The following is an 8,648-nucleotide window of genomic DNA, read 5'->3' on the forward strand; positions in this document are numbered from 1 at the left end:
GCGCACAGTCGTCCAAAAAAAGCAAAAGCATTCAACTTTGCCAACGAGACAAAATGATATACAATTCTTTGTCAACATCACGTATTACTTGCCATGTGGCAACGGAAGCATACAGCATACAGCAAAAACTACTGGGCATGCGCACATCAATATAGCGTAATTTTTCCTCACACTGTACAGCAATAATTACTATTTTTGCATTATTGCAAGGGGTAGGTGTAGACGTTAATAAAACACAATCTAATAGGTAGAAAATGAAATGTATTGTTAGCTTCCGGTTTTTACTGTAACGTAAAAGCGCCGGATACATCGCATTCTTTGGAAAAAAATGTTTTAATAATCTATTTTTCATTATTAAATAGAATGGATAATCCATGACTAAATGTTAATCATAGGTTAAAAAAATTAAATAATAATACTAATGGGAAAGGTTTTGTGTGCGTGTGTGTGTGTTTTTAACAGTTTCTTTACGAGTTAGAAGTGAGAACAAACTTGAAATGTTTCTTATTTTTGTACTAAAATAATACTATTTAAAATACATGTTTTTAAGCGAATTAAAAAATGCTTTAAAAGAAATGTATTTTGTGTGTCTGTATTTTTCATTGATTTAAACGAGTAGAATAGAGAATGGTAATTTAAAAAAAAAAAAAGGTTAATCCGTTCAGGAGCTTTTACTGTAGACTTTTATTATGGATTAGATGCCGCCTCGTTGCGGACTTCACAACTTCTTCGCCGAGTCGGAGCATCTCGCCGCTAAACAACGGTTAAGTAGATTTTCTCTCGTCCCGAAACTGATGGTCTGCAGTTAATATCAGAGACACTGAAGGAAACCTGTGGACGCGGTCGTCGCATGCTGTCAAGGTGAGCTTTATGTGACTTTGCAGCTCAGTGAAGTAGTTTTCCCCCTCTGTAATCTCTGTAGCTGTGACCTCTGAGAAGACATTTACAGTTCTGCTCTCGACTATTTGCCCTGCTTATTAACATTACCAAGATTTAGTAATAATTTCCACTCAACAGCAGATGATAATGTCTAAATGAGCTGTACCTGAAGTCGGTTGTTCAGTATTAATGCTGGTCTGGTAATCTTTCTAGTATCTACATCAGATAGTAAAGTATATGCTTGGTTTAGTGTCAAAATAGTTGTTCGTGCTGGTCATGCAGGTCAGTCGTGGTTATGTTTTCACTTTGAATAAACTGGAGTTATAAACCGATATCAAAAATGAGAAATCGTCCCAAACCCATAAGACTTTCTTTGTCGTGTAACACAAAATAAAAAGTCTTGAAGAATTTTGCTTATTTTTCTCATTTTAACCATAAATATTAAAAGAGTATTTATTTATTTTTAATTGGCTTTTAAAGGAACACGCCACTATTTTTGAAAATAGGCTCATTTTCCAACTCCCCTAGAGCTAAACAGTTGAGTTTTACAGTTTTTGAATCCATTCAGCCGATCTCGGGGTCTGGCGGTAGCACTTTTAGCTGTAGCTTAGCATAGATCATTGAATCGGATTAGACCGTTAGCATCTCGCTCAAAAATGACCAAAGAGTTTCGATATTTTTCCTATTTAAAACTTGACTCTTCTGTAGTTACATCGTGTACTAAGACCGACGGAAAATGAAAAGTTGCGATTTTCTAGGCCGATATGGCTAGGAACTATACTCTCATTCCGGCGTAATAATCAAGGAACTTTGCTGCCGTACCATGGGTGCAGCAGGCGCAATGATATTACGCAGCGCCTGAAAATAGTCCCTAGCTAGGTTCGATCGGCTGAATGGATTCGAAAACGGTAAAACTCAACTGTTTAACTGTTTTCAAAAAGTGTTCCACTGTAGCATTTCTCATTTAAAATTTATATTTGATCTTATTTCAGATTTATTTCAGTTAACAAAACCTTCTGTTTTTTTAAAAATTTAATAATGTTTTAAATTTTTGGATAACAATAACCACATTGTTCCAGGTTTTTTTTTTTGCAGAAAGCAGCATTCCATGAAATATAATGTAAATCCAAATGCAGCTTATGGTCATGTAAATGCATAAACAACATTCTTACATCTTTTTTAAGTGTGGTGTGCATGTGGAAAAGACCGGAGAAATAATGTGGAGAGAAAGCTGGTTACTGACTGAGCTGGATGTGCATGTAAAGGAATGCTGCTTTTGCTTTAAGCAGCTCTCTTGTAATGATCAGTTTCTGGTGTGCATGTAAACCCGTGGTTCTCAACCTTTTTGACTCCAAGGGCCCCCCAGTGTCAACAATATTCAAAGGCTCGTGATTTACTGGATAAGGATTTTTACAGATATCTTTTTTTTCTCATAATTTCTACCTAATAAAATATTGTAGAGCTTGGCATGACTAGAAGATATCACAGATATCATGAGATTCATAAAATGTATAACGATGGCCATCATTTTTTCTTTTTCTTTTCCATGTTTAGTAATACATCTCATGTCCAGGTTTTTTTATACGGAAGAGGATTAGGGCCAAGCAATAAAAAAAATAAAAATAAAACCATCTCGAGATTAAAGTCATTCAATTTAGAGAAAAAACTCGTTAAATTTCAAGAAAAAAGTCGAGATAAAATTTTGAGATTAAACTCATAAAATTTCGAGAATAAAGTCGTTATGTTTCGAGAAAAAAATCGTTATATTGCGAGAAAAAATGTCGAGATAAAATGTTGAGAATAAACTCATTAAATTACGTGAAAAAATCGTTACATTTCGAGGGGAAAAACAAATTAAATTGCGAGAAAAAAGTTGTTAAGTTGCGAGAAAAAAGTTGTTAAATTGCGAGAAAAAAAGTCTAGAATAAATACACTCGTGTCATGTTCATTTAATCTTGTGTCATTCAGTGTCTGTAGTGGCGCAGGTCGGAGAGTAATGCACTGGGGAGCAGCGTATGATACGATCGACTGGGTTCGAGTCGGTCTTTTGCCAAACTCGCTTTTCTTCTTTTTCTCATCAAATATCACACCGAAAAAGTGGAAATCAATTGCTTAACGAATATTTAATAATAATGTATTAATTAGGTAGGTTTAGTGTTACTACAGTAAATCCATTGTAAATATTAATTTGTGGATTGAAAAGTATTCTTACTGCATAACTGCATTGTCACACAGTGTTTCTCCTGTTTTCCGCGTCAGTGTTGTTGAGAATGGCTAGTTTAAATCACTGTGACATCTGTGGTTTGTATAGGAGAGCTCTGCTCCAAACTCGAACGCTTCACACGAGTAGCGCTCTTCCACTTTTGGTGCGCTAAAGAAATGACAGCACATACGAGTTATCAAATTGTTGTCACTCACATTTTACTGATACATATGGCCTCAAATTTAGTGCTGTCGCCTTGTGTTGACATTGTGAAACTGCATGATTTGTTAATTATGATTGGTGGGCCACATATAATAGCCTACATTTCAATAGACAAGCTGCGGGCCGTTTGAAATTCATCCATATGACCCATACGGGCCGTATTTGGCCCGCGGCTGGACTTTGGCCACCCGTGCCAGATGCTATTTACAATGAAAATAGTTATATGTAAGCTACTATTTACACTAAGTGACAACAGCAGCATTTTAGATATGTGCTATTTACACTAAGTGAAAATAGCCATTCTATTTACGTTATGTAAAAGGAGCAGATCTTTGCAATAAGTATAAATAGTAGCTAATTAGATGCTGTTTATACTTGTAAATAGTGGCAGATACTATTTGCACCTCAGTATTGTTGTACAGTAACAGGATGCAATAATAACATTGATTTTAATAACAATAATTTTATTTATTGAAATTATTAAGATGCTGCCTTATTGGGACAACAAAGCCCTCCCTATAGCCTGCCTACCCTAATTTAATACATTATTATTAAACACTCGTTAAGTAATTGATTTCCACTTTTCCGATGTGATATTCGATGAGAAAAATAAGAAAATTTAATTTAATTTAATTTATGCATTTAGCAGACACTTTTATCCAAAGCGACTTACAGTGCATTCAGGCTATACATTTTTTTACCAGTATGTGTGTTCCCTGTTAGCATAGATCATTGAATCGGATTAGACCGTTAGCATCTCGCTCAAAAATGACCAAAGAGTTTCGATATTTTTCCTATTTAAAACTTGACTCTTCTGTAGTTACATCGTGTACTAAGACCGACGGAAAATGAAAAGTTGCGATTTTCTAGGCCGATATGGCTAGGAACTATACTCTCATTCCGGCGTAATAATCAAGGAACTTTGCTGCCGTACCATGGGTGCAGCAGGCGCAATGATATTACGCAGCGCCTGAAAATAGTCCCCAGCACGCTCCCTGTGCAAGCAGGTGGTCGATTCGAAAACGGTAAAACTCAACTGTTTAACTGTTTTCAAAAAGTGTTCCACTGTAGCATTTCTCATTTAAAATTTATATTTGATCTTATTTCAGATTTATTTCAGTTAACAAAACCTTCTGTTTTTTTAAAAATTTAATAATGTTTTAAATTTTTGGATAACAATAACCACATTGTTCCAGGTTTTTTTTTTTGCAGAAAGCAGCATTCCATGAAATATAATGTAAATCCAAATGCAGCTTATGGTCATGTAAATGCATAAACAACATTCTTACATCTTTTTTAAGTGTGGTGTGCATGTGGAAAAGACCGGAGAAATAATGTGGAGAGAAAGCTGGTTACTGACTGAGCTGGATGTGCATGTAAAGGAATGCTGCTTTTGCTTTAAGCAGCTCTCTTGTAATGATCAGTTTCTGGTGTGCATGTAAACCCGTGGTTCTCAACCGTTTTGACTCCAAGGGCCCCCCAGTGTCAACAATATTCAAAGGCTCGTGATTTACTGGATAAGGATTTTTACAGATATCTTTTTTTTCTCATAATTTCTACCTAATAAAATATTGTAGAGCTTGGCATGACTAGAAGATATCACAGATATCATGAGATTCATAAAATGTATAACGATGGCCATCATTTTTTCTTTTTCTTTTCCATGTTTAGTAATACATCTCATGTCCAGGTTTTTTATACGGAAGAGGATTAGGGCCAAGCAATAAAAAAAATAAAAATAAAACCATCTCGAGATTAAAGTCATTCAATTTCGAGAAAAAACTCGTTAAATTTCAAGAAAAAAGTTGAGATAAAATGTTGAGATTAAACTCATTAAATTTCGAGAATAAAGTCGTTATGTTTCGAGAAAAAAATCGTTATATTGCGAGAAAAAAGTCGAGATAAAATGTTGAGATTAAACTCATTAAATTTCGAGAATAAAGTCGTTATGTTTCGAGAAAAAAATCGTTATATTGCGAGAAAAAAGTCGAGATAAAATGTTGAGATTAAACTCATTAAATTTCGAGAATAAAGTCGTTATGTTTCGAGAAAAAAATCGTTATATTGCGAGAAAAAAGTCGAGATAAAATGTTGAGATTAAACTCATTAAATTTCGAGAATAAAGTCGTTATGTTTCGAGAAAAAAATCGTTATATTGCGAGAAAAAAGTCGAGATAAAATGTTGAGAATAAACTCATTAAATTACGTGAAAAAATCGTTACATTTCGAGGGGAAAAACAAATTAAATTGCGAGAAAAAAGTTGTTAAATTGCGAGAAAAAAAGTCTAGAATAAATACACTCGTGTCATGTTCATTTAATCTCGTGTCATTCAGTGTCTGTAGTGGCGCAGGTCGGAGAGTAATGCACTGGGGAGCAGCGTATGATACGATCGACTGGGTTCGAGTCGGTCTTTTGCCAAACTCGCTTTTCTTCTTTTTCTCATCAAATATCAAACCGAAAAAGTGGAAATCAATTGCTTAACGAATATTTAATAATAATGTATTAATTAGGTAGGTTTAGTGTTACTACAGTAAATCCATTGTAAATATTAATTTGTGGATTGAAAAGTATTCTTACTGCATAACTGCATTGTCACACAGTGTTTCTCCTGTTTTCCGCGTCAGTGTTGTTGAGAATGGCTAGTTTAAATCACTGTGACATCTGTGGTTTGTATAGGAGAGCTCTGCTCCAAACTCGAACGCTTCACACGAGTAGCGCTCTTCCACTTTTGGTGCGCTAAAGAAATGACAGCACATACGAGTTATCAAATTGTTGTCACTCACATTTTACTGATACATATGGCCTCAAATTTAGTGCTGTCGCCTTGTGTTGACATTGTGAAACTGCATGATTTGTTAATTATGATTGGTGGGCCACATATAATAGCCTACATTTCAATAGACAAGCTGCGGGCCGTTTGAAATTCATCCATATGACCCATACGGGCCGTATTTGGCCCGCGGCTGGACTTTGGCCACCCGTGCCAGATGCTATTTACAATGAAAATAGTTATATGTAAGCTACTATTTACACTAAGTGACAACAGCAGCATTTTAGATATGTGCTATTTACACTAAGTGAAAATAGCCATTCTATTTACGTTATGTAAAAGGAGCAGATCTTTGCAATAAGTATAAATAGTAGCTAATTAGATGCTGTTTATACTTGTAAATAGTGGCAGATACTATTTGCACCTCAGTATTGTTGTACAGTAACAGGATGCAATAATAACATTGATTTTAATAACAATAATTTTATTTATTGAAATTATTAAGATGCTGCCTTATTGGGACAACAAAGCCCTCCCTATAGCCTGCCTACCCTAATTTAATACATTATTATTAAACACTCGTTAAGTAATTGATTTCCACTTTTCCGATGTGATATTCGATGAGAAAAATAAGAAAATTTAATTTAATTTAATTTATGCATTTAGCAGACACTTTTATCCAAAGCGACTTACAGTGCATTCAGGCTATACATTTTTTTACCAGTATGTGTGTTCCCTGGGAATCGAACCCACGGTCTTTTGCGCTGCTATCGCAATGCTCTACCACTGAGCCACAGGAAAAAGCAGAAAAGCGAGTTTGACAAAAGATGGACTCGAACCCAGTCGATCGTATCATATGCTGCTCCCCAGTACTCTCCGACCTGCACCACTATTATTCTGTTCTATTTATTTATTTATTATTTAAACTTTTTTTCTCGAAATGTAACGACTTTTTACTCGTTATTTAACGAGTTTAATCTCAACATTTTATTCTGACTTTTTTTTCTCTCGAAACTTAACGATTTTTTTCTTGAAATTTAACGACTTTAATCTCAAGATGGTTTAATTTTTTTTATTATTGCATGGCCCTAATCCGCTTCCGTATTTTTAAGACAGTACTCTGGTTCTTCAAAGGAAAAAAAATTTGTTTTGGGGGGTTGAGGTTGAAACACAATGAAAGTGAATGGGGACTGGAGTTTATTATTTTACTTTATTATTATTATTATTATTTTTTTTTTTTTTTTGATAGCTTTGTGTGAGGAAATTTATTCTTGAAGTCCAATGTAACTCTTAAATATGGAAGCCCGTTTCCGCCACTGAATAAAAAAATATAATTCTGTAAGTCATAATAATGAGAAACTTTCTCAAAATTATGACTTAGTATCTCGTTATAATGAGAAACTTTCTCTTAATAATGACTTAGTTTCTCAAAATAATGACTTATTTTCTCATAATAATTACTTAGTTTCTCGAAATAATGACTTATTTTCTCATAGTAATGACTTAATTTCTCGTAATAATGAGAAACTTTCTCGTAATAATGACTTAGTTTCTCGTAATAATGAGAAACTTTCTCGTAATAATGACTTAGTTTCTCGTAAAAATTAAATAATTATTTAAATTTTTGGATAACAATAACCACATTGTTCCAGGTTTTTTTTTTTTGCAGAAAGCAGCATTCCATGAAATATAATGTAAATCCAAATGCAGCTTATGGTCATGTAAATGCATAAACAACATTCTTACATCTTTTTTAAGTGTGGTGTGCATGTGGAAAAGACCGGAGAAATAATGTGGAGAGAAAGCTGGTTACTGACTGAGCTGGATGTGCATGTAAAGGAATGCTGCTTTTGCTTTAAGCAGCTCTCTTGTAATGATCAGTTTCTGGTGTGCATGTAAACCCGTGGTTCTCAACCTTTTTGACTCCAAGGGCCCCCCAGTGTCAACAATATTCAAAGGCTCCTGATTTACTGGATAAGGATTTTTACAGATATCTTTTACTCATAATTTCTACCTAATAAAATATTGTAGAGCTTGGCATGACTAGAAGATATCACAGATATCATGAGATTCATAAAATGTATAACGATGGCCATCATTTTTTCTTTTTCTTTTCCATGTTTAGTAATACATCTCATGTCCAGGTTTTTTTATACGGAAGAGGATTAGGGCCAAGCAATAAAAAAAATAAAAATAAAACCATCTCGAGATTAAAGTCATTCAATTTAGAGAAAAAACTCGTTAAATTTCAAGAAAAAAGTCGAGATAAAATTTTGAGATTAAACTCATAAAATTTCGAGAATAAAGTCGTTATGTTTCGAGAAAAAAATCGTTATATTGCGAGAAAAAATGTCGAGATAAAATGTTGAGAATAAACTCATTAAATTACGTGAAAAAATCGTTACATTTCGAGGGGAAAAACTCATTAAATTGCGAGAAAAAAGTTGTTAAGTTGCGAGAAAAAAGTTGTTAAATTGCGAGAAAAAAAGTCTAGAATAAATACACTCGTGTCATGTTCATTTAATCTTGTGTCATTCAGTGTCTGTAGTGGCGCAGGTCGGAGAGTAATGCAC

General features: G+C 34.1%; 1 pseudogene; it reads left to right on the forward strand.

The window, feature by feature from the left end:
- The first annotated feature begins 699 nt into the window (after nucleotides 1-699).
- Nucleotides 700-8,648, forward strand: part of LOC107603189 (high affinity copper uptake protein 1-like) — a 19,483-nt pseudogene continuing 11,534 nt past the window's right edge.

The sequence above is a fragment of the Sinocyclocheilus grahami genome, unplaced genomic scaffold (genome assembly GCF_001515645.1).
Source record: "Sinocyclocheilus grahami isolate Dianchi unplaced genomic scaffold, SAMN03320097.WGS_v1.1 scaffold342.1, whole genome shotgun sequence".
Taxonomy (NCBI): Eukaryota; Metazoa; Chordata; class Actinopteri; order Cypriniformes; family Cyprinidae; genus Sinocyclocheilus; species Sinocyclocheilus grahami.